The following is a 12,916-nucleotide window of genomic DNA, read 5'->3' on the forward strand; positions in this document are numbered from 1 at the left end:
AAAGGGGAGAGACAGAGAGACATCTGCAACTCTGCTTCACAACTCTTGAAGCTTCTTCCCCTTGCAGGTGGGGACTGGGGGCTTGAACCCAAGTCCTTGCACATTGTAACTTTCTCTCTCTCTCTCTCTCTATTTCTTTATTGGGGGATTAATGTTTTACAGTCGACAGTAAAATACAGAAGTTTGTACATGCATAACATTTCCCAGTTTTCCACATAACAATACAACCCTACTAGGTCCTCCTCTGCCATCATGATCCAGGACCTGAACCCTCCCTCTCCCCACCCCAGTCTTTTACTTTGGTGCAATACACCAACTCCAGTCCAAGTTCTGCTTAGTGTTTTCCCTTCTGATCTTGTTTTTCAACCTCTGTGAGATCATCCCATATTCATCCGCCTCTTTCTGACTTATCTCATGTAACATGATTCCTTCAAGCTCCAGCCAAGATGGGGTGATTGCTCTTTCTCTCTCTCCTATAAATGTATTATTATTGGGAGCTGGGCGGTAGCACAGCGGGTTAAGCCCACGTGGTGCGAAGTGCAAGGACCTGCCTAAGGATCCCTGTTTGAGCCTGGGGCTCTCCACCTGCAGGGGAGTTTCTTCACAGGCGGTGAAGCAGGTCTGCAGGTGTCTGTCTTTCTCTCCCCCTCTCTGTCTTCCCCTCCTCTCTCCATTTCTCTCTGTCCTATCCAACAACGACGACATCAATAACCACAACAATAAAAACCAACAAGGGCAACAAAAGGGAAAATAAATAAATAAATATAAATAATAACTACCGGAACACTACTCAATTCTGGCTTATGGTGGTGCTGGGGATTGAACCCGGGACCTTTGGTGCCTCAAGCATGAAAGCCTTTTGCATCTCCATTATGCTATCACCTCACCCTCCTACCTTCTGCCCTCTCTCTCTCTCTCTCTTATTTGTTTATTTATTCTTATTAACTTGGCTGGGGCTTCACCACTCCAAGCTGATTTCTTCAGCTGTAGAGACAGAGGGAAAGACAGTACAGCACCAAAGCTCCTCCCCGAGGTGAAGTCCAGACTTGCACCAGCATCTTGCACATGGCAAAGCAGGCACACTACCCAATGGAGCAATTTTCCCAGCCTTATTTATTTTCCTATTTATTTCTTTTTAAATTTTTTATTTAAAAATGGAAATATGGACAAGACTGTAGGGTAAAAGGGATACACTTCTACAGAATTCCCACCCCCAGAAGAACTCCATATCCAATACCCTCCCTTGATAGCTTTCCTGTTCTTTATCCCTCTGGGAGTATGGGCCCAGGATCGCTGTGGGGTGCAGAAGGTGGAAGGTCTGGCTTCTGTAATTGCTTCTCCACTGAACATGGGCCCTGGCAAGTTGATCCCTACTCCCAGCCTGTCTCTCTCTTTCCCTAGTGGGGCAGGGGTCTGGGGAGGTGGAGCTCTATATATTTCTCTTTAAAAAATTTTTTTTAATATTTATTTTATTTTATTTATTCCCTTTTGTTGCCCTTGCTGTTTTTTTTATTGTTGTAGTTATTATTGTTGTTGTTGTTATTGGATAGGACAGAGAGAAATGAAGAGAGGAGGGAAAGACAGAGAGGAGGAGAGAAAGATAGACACCTGCAGACCTGTTTCACCGCTTGTGAAGCGACTCCCCTGCAGGTGGGGAGCCGGGGCTCGAACCGGGATCCTTATGCCGGTCCTTGTGCTTTGCACCACCTGCGCTTAACCCGCTGCGCTACAGCCCGACTCCCAGCTCTATATATTTCTAACCAAAGCATTGCTCAGTCTGGTTTATGGTGGTGCCCTAGATTGAACCTGGGAGCTCTAAACTTCAGGCATGAAAGTCTCTGGCATGGTGGTCAGGCAGTAGCTCAGTGGGTTAAGTGCACATGGTGCGAAGCCAAGGACCGGCATATGGATTTTGATTTGAGCCCCTGGCTCCCCACTTGTGGGGGGGTCGCTTCACAGGCGGTGAAGCAGGTCTGCAGGTGTTTGTCTTTCTCTCCTCCCCCCTCAATTTCTCTGTCCTATCCAACAACAACAGCAGCAATGACAACAACAATAATAACAACAACAACAAAATGGGACAAGTAGCCTCCAGGAGCAAGCAGTGGATTCGTAGTGTAGGCACCAAGCCCCAGTGATAACCTTGGAGGCAAAAAGAAAATCTCTGGCATAACTACTGTGCTATCTCCCCAGGTCCTCTTTCTTCCATTTATTTATTTATTTATTTATTTATTTATTTATTTGAGACAGAGAGAATTTGCGAGGGGATGGGGAGATAGAAAGGGAAAGAGGTAGTCTGGGAGATGGCACAGTGGATAAAGCACTGGACTCTCAAGTAGGAGGTCCTGAATCCAATCCCTGGCTGCACATGTACCAGAGTGAAGTCTGGTTCTTTTTCTCCTCTGATCTTTCTCTTGAATAAATAAATAAAATCTTAAAAAAAAGGAAAGAGACAGAGATACAGCTATAGCCCTACTTCACCACCCATGAAGCTTTCCTCCTGTAGGTGGGAACCAGCGGGTCCTTGCACACTGTAATGTGTGCACTTGACCAGGTGTGCCACCACCTGGCCCCTCTTTCTTCCTTTTTAAAGATTTGTCAGAAGTAGGGCAGTAGCGCAGCGGGTTAAGCACACATGGACTGACATAAGGATCTTAGTTCGAGCCCCCACATCCCTACTTGCAGGGTAGTCGCTTCACAGGTCTGAAGCAGGTCTGTAGGTGTCTGTCTTTCTCTCCCCTTCTCTCTCCATTTCTCTCTGAGATATCTAACAACGACAACAACAATAATAACTACAACAACAACAGAAAACAACAAGGGCAACAAAAGGGAAAAATATATATGAAAAAGTCTTAAAAAAAAGATTTGAGGGAGTCGGGCAGTAGCACAGCAGGTTAAGTGCACGTGGCGCAAAGTGCTAGGACCGGCATAAGGATCCCAGTTCGAGCCCTGGCTCCCCACCTGCAGGGGAGTCACTTCACAAGCAATGAAACACGTTTGCAGGTGTCTGTCTTTCTCTCCCCCTCTCTGTCTTCCCCTCCTGTCTCCATTTCTCTCTGTCCTAACGAACAACAATGACATCAAGAACAACAACAATAATAACTACAATAATAAAACAACAAGGGCAACAAAAGGGAAAATAAATAAGTATTAAAAAAAGATTAGTTTTTTTTTTCAATTTTTTTTTTTAAGAAAGGATTAATGAACAAAAATATAAGGTAGGAGGGGTACAACTCCACACAATTCCCACCACCCAATCTCCATAACCCACCCCCTCCCATGATAGCTTTCCCATTCTCTAGCCCTCTGGGAGCATGGACCCAGGGTCGTTGAGGGTTGCAGAAGGTAGAAAGAAGGTCTGGCTTCTGTAATTGCTTCCCCGCTGAACATGGGCGTTGACTGGTCGGTCCATACTCCCAGTCTGCCTCTCTCTTTCCCTAGTAAGGTGTGTCTCTGGGGAAGCTGAGCTCCAGGACACATTGGTGGGGTCTTCAATCCAGGGACGCCTGGCCAGCATCCTGGTGGCAGCTGGAACCTGGTGACTGAAAAGAGAGTTAACATACGAAGCCAAACAATTTGTTGAGCAATCATGGATCCCAAGCTTGGAATAGTGGAGAGGAAGTGTTAGGGAGGTACTCACTGCAAACTCTAGTGTACTTCTGCTTTCAGGTATATATTTTGCAGTAGTTTATGGATACGTGTGTACATAAGCTCTCTCTCACAGAAACTGGTATATATCTAGGTTATGGGACTTTGTTAGAAAGTGAACTACCTGAGATGAAATTAGAGTGTACTATAAAAGGAAAGGTCTCACCCGAGTAATGAAGCTGAAGGGTTGTCATTCCACACGTGAAGTCTCTGGACACAGTCTGAGGTGAAGCATGTTGAGGTGGCAATCGTTGCGTTGGTTGATTAGTTTGTTTTGATGAGCGAGACCAGGGCACTGACAACACTGCCATGTGGTAGTGCTTTGACCTTGAACCTGAGGCCTCTCAGAGCTCAGGCCCGCAAATCTGGTGCCTGAGCCACTATGCTGTCTCCCATCACTAGAGCAGAAGTTGTGCATATTTCTCCTCTTGAGGAGACTTGAGCTCAGAGTAACAGAGTTTTCAGACCTGCCTGCACCCCACAAGCAATTTTTGACCAGGATTTTTGTACCTTTGAGTAGCAATGAAGAAAACTAAAATCTCTGAGCCTGGTGTGATCACTACAGTGGCTGCAATTTCTTCTCCTTTAAAAATATTTTATTTTAATGAAATGGAGATAGATATAGAGGGACCTGGGTGGTGGTACATCTGGTTAAGCACACATAGTACTAAGCTCAAGGACTGCACAAGGATCCAGGTTCTAGTCCCCAGCTCCTCACTCACAGGGGGGATGTTTCATAGGCAGTGCAAGGACCTCCTGGTTCTACCTGCAGGGGGAAAGCTTCATGAGTGGTAAGGTAGAGCTATAGCTGTATTTGTCTCTTTCCCTTTCTATCTCTCCCTCCTCTCTCAAATTCTGTCTCTATCCAATAAATAAATAAATGGAAGAAAGGTCTGCAGGTGTCTATGTTTCTCTCTCCTCTCAATTTCCCTCTGTCCTATCCAATAAAATGGGAAAAATGGCTGCTGGGAGCAGTGGATCTGTAGTGTCAGCACCGAACTCCAGTGGTAACCCTAGAGGCAGAGAGAGAGAGAGAGAGAGAGAGAGAGAGAGAGAGAGATGGGGGGGCACTAGATCACGACTCAGTGACTCAGTTCTGGTATATGGAGGTTTCAGGGATTGAACCCGGGACCGCTGAGGTCTCAGGTGTGAAAGCTGGTATCCCTAGCCCCTTCTCCTCTTGAAAAAAATAATTATTTGGTGAGAGAAAGCAAGCAAACCAGGGTGGTTGAAGTAGCTCTCTTGATTAGCGCACTGCTTTATCATGTGTGCGACCTGTTTGAGTCCAGTCCCTATGGCACTGAAGGGAACTTCCTGCTGTGGTCTCTTTCACTCTCTTCCTCCCTTCTCTGTCTAGAAAAAAGAAGGGGAAAAAAAGGTGGTGAAGCAGGTCTGCAGGTGTCTTGTCTTTCTCTCCCCCTCTGTCTTCCCCTCCTCTCTCCATTTCTCTCTGTCCTATCCAACAACAAATGACATCAACAACAACAATAATAATAACCACAACAAGGCTACAACAAAACGGAAAAAAAAAGGGGGGTGCACCTGGTTGAGCACACACATTCCAGTGCACAAGGACCCCAGTTCTAGTCCTGGTCCCCACCTGCACCAGTATCTCCCTTTCCTGCTCTTTCTTCCCCCTCAATTTCTGTCTCTACCCAAAATACACACACACAAAAACAAACAGATAAGCATATATATGTATTTTTTAAAGAGAGGAAAGAAAGCAGAGTATTCCTCCAGCATAAGTGGTTCTGAAAACCGAATCTCACATTCCAGAAATACAACTACAGCACGGAAAGGTTGCACGATTCGTTGCACTTCTGCATGATGCCACTGGGGGCGCTGTGCCTCCAGCGAGGGGGAACAGAGCTCTTATTCATTCATTCATTCATTCATTCATTCATTCATTCATTCATTCATTCATTTTATTTATTACCATAGCACTGCTCCTCAGCTCTGGCTTATGGTGGTTCGGGGAATTGAGCTTGTGACTTTGGAGCCTCAAGCAGAAAGTCTCTTTGCATAATCATTATGCTGTCTAGCCCCTGCCTGATAGAAATGCTCTTAAAATTGCTGGGAAGATGGGAAGCAACTGAGTTAGGGGCCAAGGGACAGTTCCTGTGGGTACAGCTGGTCCCCCACCTCCTCCCAGAGTCCCTCACTCTTGGCCAATTGCATGACCTGAATGGGGACATTCACTGCTTCAGGGTCCAAGTCCTTAGTTACTTTGTCCCTGTCAGGTCAGCAACATTGTGACTGCTTGTTGTCTGTTGTCACTGGGTATGGTGGAACCTCGAGATGTCCCAGCAAGTGCCCTGGGCTCCAGAGAGGCTCCTCCATACTCCAATGTGTGTGCCACAGCTCCTCGGGCCCCTCGCTGTCACTCGGCCTTCATGCATTCAGTTCCTGAGGCAGCAGGCAGGTGACTTAGAGTCACAGCTCAGGGCGTGAAGGCGTGAGGTGCTGAGGGTGACCTCCAGCTGTGATGTGACAGGTGTTGCTCTGGCTTTTCCTCTCTGGTTAACTGAATTGATCAATATTTATTGTATTTTCTTTTCTTTTTTTTTTTTTGCCTCCGGGTTATTGCTGGGGCCCGGTGCCTGCACCACGAATCCACTACTCCTCAAAGCTATTTTTTCCCCTTTTGTTGCCCTTTTTTTTAAAATTTTCTTGCGGTTATTATTATTGTTGTTATTGATGTCATTGTAGTTGGATAGGACAGAGAGAGATGGAGAGAGGAGGGGAAGATTGCCACGCTCCACTCAACTCCAGAACGACGGGTCTGACAGGGTCAGCACCCCGGAAAACTCTCTTCAAGGAAGAAGAATTCTGGGAGTGGGTCTTGGCATCCTGAGCAGATCTAAATTGGAAACTCTGATTATTGTTTTCATTACATGGTACATGGTAATGATGCCATGTAATCGGGGATGAATAGCCCCTGTTCCCAAATTAGATACAGATGAACAGGAAATGTACACAAAGCAATGAGGTGGACGAAGTTATGGGTCATCAAATACATAAAGTTTTAGGAAAAATTATTAATAATACTTGAGCGCAGCAGGTTAAGTGCAGGTAGCACAAAGCACAAGGACCAGCCTAATGATCCGGTTTGAGTCCCCAGCTCCCACACTAGGGGAGTCACTTCACAGGCAGTGAAGCAAGCCTGCAGGTGTCTGTCTTTCTCTCCCCATCATTTTTTTTCTTAATATTTATTTATTTCCTTTTGTTGCCCTTGTTGTTTTATTGTTGTAGTTATTGATGTCATTGTTCTTGGATAGGATAGACATGGAGAGAGGAAGGGAAGACAGAGAGGGTGAGAAAAAGATAGACACCTGCAGACCTGCTTCACCTCTGGTGAAGTGACGCCCCTGCAGGTGGGGAGCTGGTGGCTCGAACCAGGATCCTTACTCTGGTCATTGTGCTTTGTACCACCTGCGCTTAACCTGCTGCGCTCAAGTATTACTAATAATTTTTCTGTGCTAATTAAAAATTAAAAAATTTTCTGCGCTACCACCCAACTCCCTCTCTCCCCATCTTTGTCTTACCCTCCTCTCTCCATTTCTCTCTGTCCTATCCAACAACAATGACAACAATAATAACTACACCAATAAAACAAGGACAACAAAAAGGGAATAAATAATTAAATTTTTTAAAATATTTATTTAATTTATTTATTCCCTTTTGTTGCCCTTGTTGTTTTATTGTTGTAGTTATTATTGTTGTTGTTGGATAAGACAGAGAGAAATGGAGAGAGGAGGGGAAGACAGAGAGGAGGAGAGAAAGATAGACACCTGCAGACCTGCTTCACTGCCTGTGAAGTGACTCCCCTGCAGGTGGGGAGCCGGGGTTCGAACCGGGATCCTTATGCCGGTCCTTGTGCTTTGCACCACCTGCGCTTAACCCACTGTGCTACAGCCCGACTCCCCAATAATTAAATATTAAAAAAAAAATCTTAAAGGGACTGGGCAGTGGTGCACCTGGTTAAGCCCTCACAGTACTATGCACAAGGACCCGTGCAAGGATCCAGGTTCAAGCACCCAATCCCCAACTGCAGCGGGGATGCTTCACAAGCAAGTGGTCAAGCAAGTCTACAGGTGTCTGTCTTTATCTCCCTTTTTATCTCCCCTCTCCGCTCAATTTCTCTCTGTCCTATCCAATAATATAAAATAAAATTTAAAAAAGGAAAAAAATTATTAATACTTACTCACCTCCTCTTATGAAATATGTTAAAACTCTACATAAAATACTATCTGCTAAGATTACTCAGAAATGCATCACCCCATGAAGTATGACATTTCTGTAAAACTGCAAGGCCATCTAATCAAGAAATGAGCTTTACTTTCTGTTTCAGATATTGTTTATGTAAGACTGAAAGATATATAGACTTTCACTTGCTGAATAAAAATTGAGCTCAGATTCACCCTCCAACAGAGTGTGGTGTATGTATTCTGTTCTCCCTTGCACCGATTCCTGACCCAGCGGGTGGTCGCCTTCGGAGTTCCCTGATCCTTCCTGCTGCTCTTCCGCTGTAGCGGTCCGTCGCAGAAGACAGAGAGGGAGAGAAAGACAGACACCTGCAGACCTGCTTCACCGCTCATGAAGCGACCCCCGTGCAGGTGGGGATCCTTGCTCTGGTCCTTGCACTTCGTGCCACTGCTTAACCCACTGTGCTACCACTCGACCCCCTTTATTGTATTTTCTTTGCAATATTTACCTAATTCTTTGCCTGTGAGGGAGAGAGAGTGCTTCACAGAGACAGAGACGGAGACAGAAACCAGACTGTGTAGCACCGAGGATCGAACCGGGGACTTGAGGCATCCAAATCTAACACTCTTCCAGCTGAGCTCTTCCCGCAACTGCTAATCAAGATATTGTCTTTAGATTTATTTAATTTTTTAATTTATTTTATTTCAATGAGAAAGAGATACAGAGAGAAAGACCAGAGCACTGCTCAGTTCTGGCTTATGATAGTGTTGGGGATTGAACCTAGGACCATAGAGCTTCAGGTATGAAACCACTATGCATAACCACTCTATTATCTCCCCAGGCCTAGATTTAGTCATCAATGAGAGAGTGAGAGAGGGAACCAGAGCATCACTCTGACACATGCGATGCTGGAAATCAAATTTAGGATCTTATGCTTAAGTGTTGTAATTTTTAACTTGTGGATGGGGCTTCAGCGCTTGAGGATTCACAGCGGGGAGCCGGGAACAGGTTTAAACAATACAGAGTTTATTAGGGCATTACAAAAACATGGAGCATATATTTAAGTACAACAAATAAGCAATTATCACCAGGGGTTAAGGGTACTCTAGGTCCATAAAGTCTGAGTATAGTTATCAAAAATTTAGTCCCATAAGATAAACAATTATGAGCTTAGGTATAGGTTGCTCCTGGCTGTAGAGGGGTCTAAAAGTTTACCGGCTAGCAGAGTCACACGTGTTCAGTTCCCCGGAGAAGTAGCCATGGCGGAATTCCTGGAGCACCTCTGCCGAGATGAAGCAGCAGACAAAGAGAGCGGCCTGCTGCAAGTCCCATGCTTTATACTTTCCCTTCTCTGTGTGTCCTGCCTCAGGCTGACATCATTCATATGCTAAGAGTCCCAATCTCCTGTTGAGGTCACAACACTTAAGAGTCCAGTACTTTATCCACTGTACCACCTCCTGGGCTGCTAAACCCAGCATTAAAACCGAAACAGCCGGGACCCTAGTTCGGGAGTCCTGAGGTTCCCACACAGACATGATGGGCCTAGACCTCTAACAGATCCCTCTCTCCACTGTCACTTGATCATCTCCATCAGGAACAACATAATGGACCCTTTTGTGGGCCCCTATGGGACATTGCCCTCAATGTGGATCAGCAATGGTAAGGAATGTTCCATTCTCCAAAGGGAGGTTGAGCAAGATAGTCTACCTACCACTCTAGGAAGATAGGTTCTGAAATCAGTGCAGCCTGGAATGTTCCTAGCCATGACCACAGAATGCAAGCTCAGACCTACAGGGATGCAGAGGTCACACAGGCTCCTGTGCTGATTAGGGGCTCCAGAGCAAATCGATGGGGTTTACAGTAAAAAAAAAAAAAAAAAAAAAAAAAAATATATATATATATATATATATATATATATATACATATACATATATATATGCTTTTCCCATATTTGGGAGCTACTCTTTTCCCTGGTCCAGCTTTTTAGTCCTTTTTCCAACTATGACACCATTTCCTCAGAGCAAAACCTTGGGTCCTCCTGCACGTTAGCTGTCAGACTCAGGCAGAAACTAAAAACGTCATGGGCCCCTTGGAATATACCTAAAGTAGACCTACTAGCTTTTTCCAAAATGAAGATCACAAATCTTCATCTGCAATATTTTGGCCTTTGGGTTCATAATTAGTAAAAAACTTGTTCTGCTTTATATTATCTTAACTCTTTTTCAGTCACCAGGTTCCAGATGCTACCATGATGCCAACCTGACTTCCCTGGGCAGACGACCCCACCATGTGTCCTGGAGCCCCACCTCCCCAGATCCCTGTCCCACTAGGGAAAGATAGAGACAGGCTAGAAGTATTGATCAACCTGCCAATGCCCATGTTCATCAGAGAAGCAATTATAGACTTTCCGTCTTCTGCACCCCATAATGATCCTGGGTCCATACTCCCAGAGGGATAAAGAATAGGAAAGCTTTCAAGGGAGGGGATGGGATACAGAGTTCTGATGGTGGGAATTGTGTGAAATTGTACCTTTCTTATCTTATGGTCTTGCCAATATTTCCATTTTATAAATACAAATAAAATAATAATAAAAAAAAACAGGGAGTGGGGTGGTAGAGCAGCGGGTTAAGCACAAGTGGCGCAAAGCGCAAGGACCAGCTTAAGGATCCCGGTTCGAGGCCCCAGCTCCCCACCTGCAGGGGAATCGCTTCACAGGTGGTGAAGCAGGTCTACAGGTGTCTATCTTTCTCTCCCTCTCTGTCTTCCCCTCCTCTCTCCATTTCTCTCTGTCCTATCCAACAACAACGACATCAATAACAACAATTAAAAAAAACAAGGGCAACAAAAGGAAATAAATATTTCTAAAAACTTTAAAAAATATTTATTCATTTCCCTTTTGTTGCCCCTGTTGTTTTTTATTGTTGTTATAGTTATTATTGTTGTTGTTACTGATGCCATCATTGTTGGATAGGACAGAGAGAAATGGAGAGAGACGGGGAAGACAGAGAGGGGGAGAGAAAGACAGACACCTGCAGACCTGCTTCACCGCCCGTGAAGTGACTTCCCTGCAGGTGGGGAGCCAGGGGCTGGAACTGGGATCCTTACACTGGTCCTTGTGCTTTGCACCACGTGCGCTTAACCTGCTGAGCTACAGCCCTACTCCCAGGAAATAAATATTTAAAACTACAACAACAAAAACCAGGGAAAGGGGCCAGGTGGTGGCACACTTGGTAGAACACGCAGGTTACAGTGTGCGAGGATCCGAGTTCAAGTCCTTGGTCCCCACCTGCAGGGGAAAGTTTCACGAGTGATGAAGCAGATCTGCAGATGTCTCTCTGTTTCTCTCCCTCTCTATCACTCTCTTCCTTCTTGATTTCTGGCTGTCCTTATTCAACAAATAGAGATTAAAAATAAAAGACTATACAGTAAAACCATCACTCCTCATTAAAAAACCAAAAAAAAAAAAAAAAAAAAACCAGAGCGGTCTGGTGGTGGTATACTTGTTAGAGTGCACATATTACAATTTGCATGGACCCAGGCTCAGGCCCCTGGTCCCCACCTGCAGGGGGAAGCGCCACACATGGTAAAGCAGTGCTAAAGGTGTGTCTTTTTCTCTCTCACTCTCTATCTCCCTCTTCCCCCTCAATTTCTCTAAAAAGAAAAAAGAAAGGAAGAAACCAGGGGTATTATTATTTTTCTTTTTAAAATTATTTTTATTTATTCACTAAATAGAGACACAGAGAAATTGAGAAGGGAGAGGGAATGAGACAGAGAGGCACCTGCAGCCCTACTTCACCATTCATGAAGCTTTCCCCCTGCAGGTGGGGACCTGGGTCCCTGTGTATGGTAATGTGTGAGCTTAACCAGGTGCGCCACCACCTGGCCCCCTGGGGGTATTTTTTTCAAATATTTATTTATTCCCTTTTGTTGCCCTTGTTTTATTGTTGTAGTTATTATTGTTGTTATTGATGTCGTTCATTGTTAGATAGGACAGAGAGAAATGGAGAGAGGAGGGGAAGACAGAGAGGGGGAGAGAAAGTTAGACACCTGCAGACCTGCTTCACCACCTGTGAAGCGACTCCCCTGCAGGTGGGGAGGGGGGGCTTGAACCAGGATCCTTACGTGGATCCTTGCACTTTGCTCCACGCGCGCTTAACCCGCTGCGCCACCACCTGGCCCCCTGAGGGTATTATTTTTTTAAAATGAAGTTGGTAATGCAAGAGTGAATCAGAGTATCATTCTGGCACATGTGATGCCAGGGATCGTACTTGGGACCTTATACTTGGAAACCAAATGCTTTATCCACTGCGCCACCTCCAGGATTGTGCAGGGACATTATTACCCTGGCAATTCCCCCAGCTCCAGCTCCATGGAAACTCAAAGTGTCTAGGTGGTTTAGTCACGCCCTGGGCCCACATTCCCAGAAGTCACACTCAGTTCCTACCTCCACCTGCCCTTGAGCCGGACAGTCCAGAGTGCGGGACAATTGAAATGCATCTGGGTTAGTGCTGCCATCTGTAAATAGGTCTCCCACTCGCCGCCTCCCTCTTTCCATCCTGCCACCCTAAGAGCTGTTTGAACTTGTTCACAGTTTACAAGTCAGGCGCTGCTTTGTAAAGTAGGGATTTGAAAGAGGACAGAAATAGCTCTGCTTTACAAGTCACCTGTTAATTGTATTCTTCCCCCATTACCGAAAAATGCAGTGAGTGGTCCTTCCGGATTTTTGTTTTTCTTATCTTTTATGTCTTTATTTACTTAATTTTTAAAAATTTAGATACATGGGGAGTCGGGCTGTAGCGCAGCGGGTTAAGTGCAGGTGGCGCAAAGCACAAGGACCGGCATAAGGATCCCGGTTCGAACCCCGGCTCCCCACCTGCAGGGGAGTCGCTTCACAGGCGGTGAAGCAGGTCTGCAGGTGTCTGTCTTTCTCTCCCCCTCTCTGTCTTCCCCTCCTCTCTCCATGTCTCTCTGTCCTATCCAACAACGACAACAACAATAATAACTACAACAATAAAACAACAAGGGCAGCAAAAGGGAATAAATAAATTAAATAAATATTTTTTTT

The sequence above is a fragment of the Erinaceus europaeus genome, chromosome 9 (genome assembly GCF_950295315.1).
Source record: "Erinaceus europaeus chromosome 9, mEriEur2.1, whole genome shotgun sequence".
Taxonomy (NCBI): Eukaryota; Metazoa; Chordata; class Mammalia; order Eulipotyphla; family Erinaceidae; genus Erinaceus; species Erinaceus europaeus.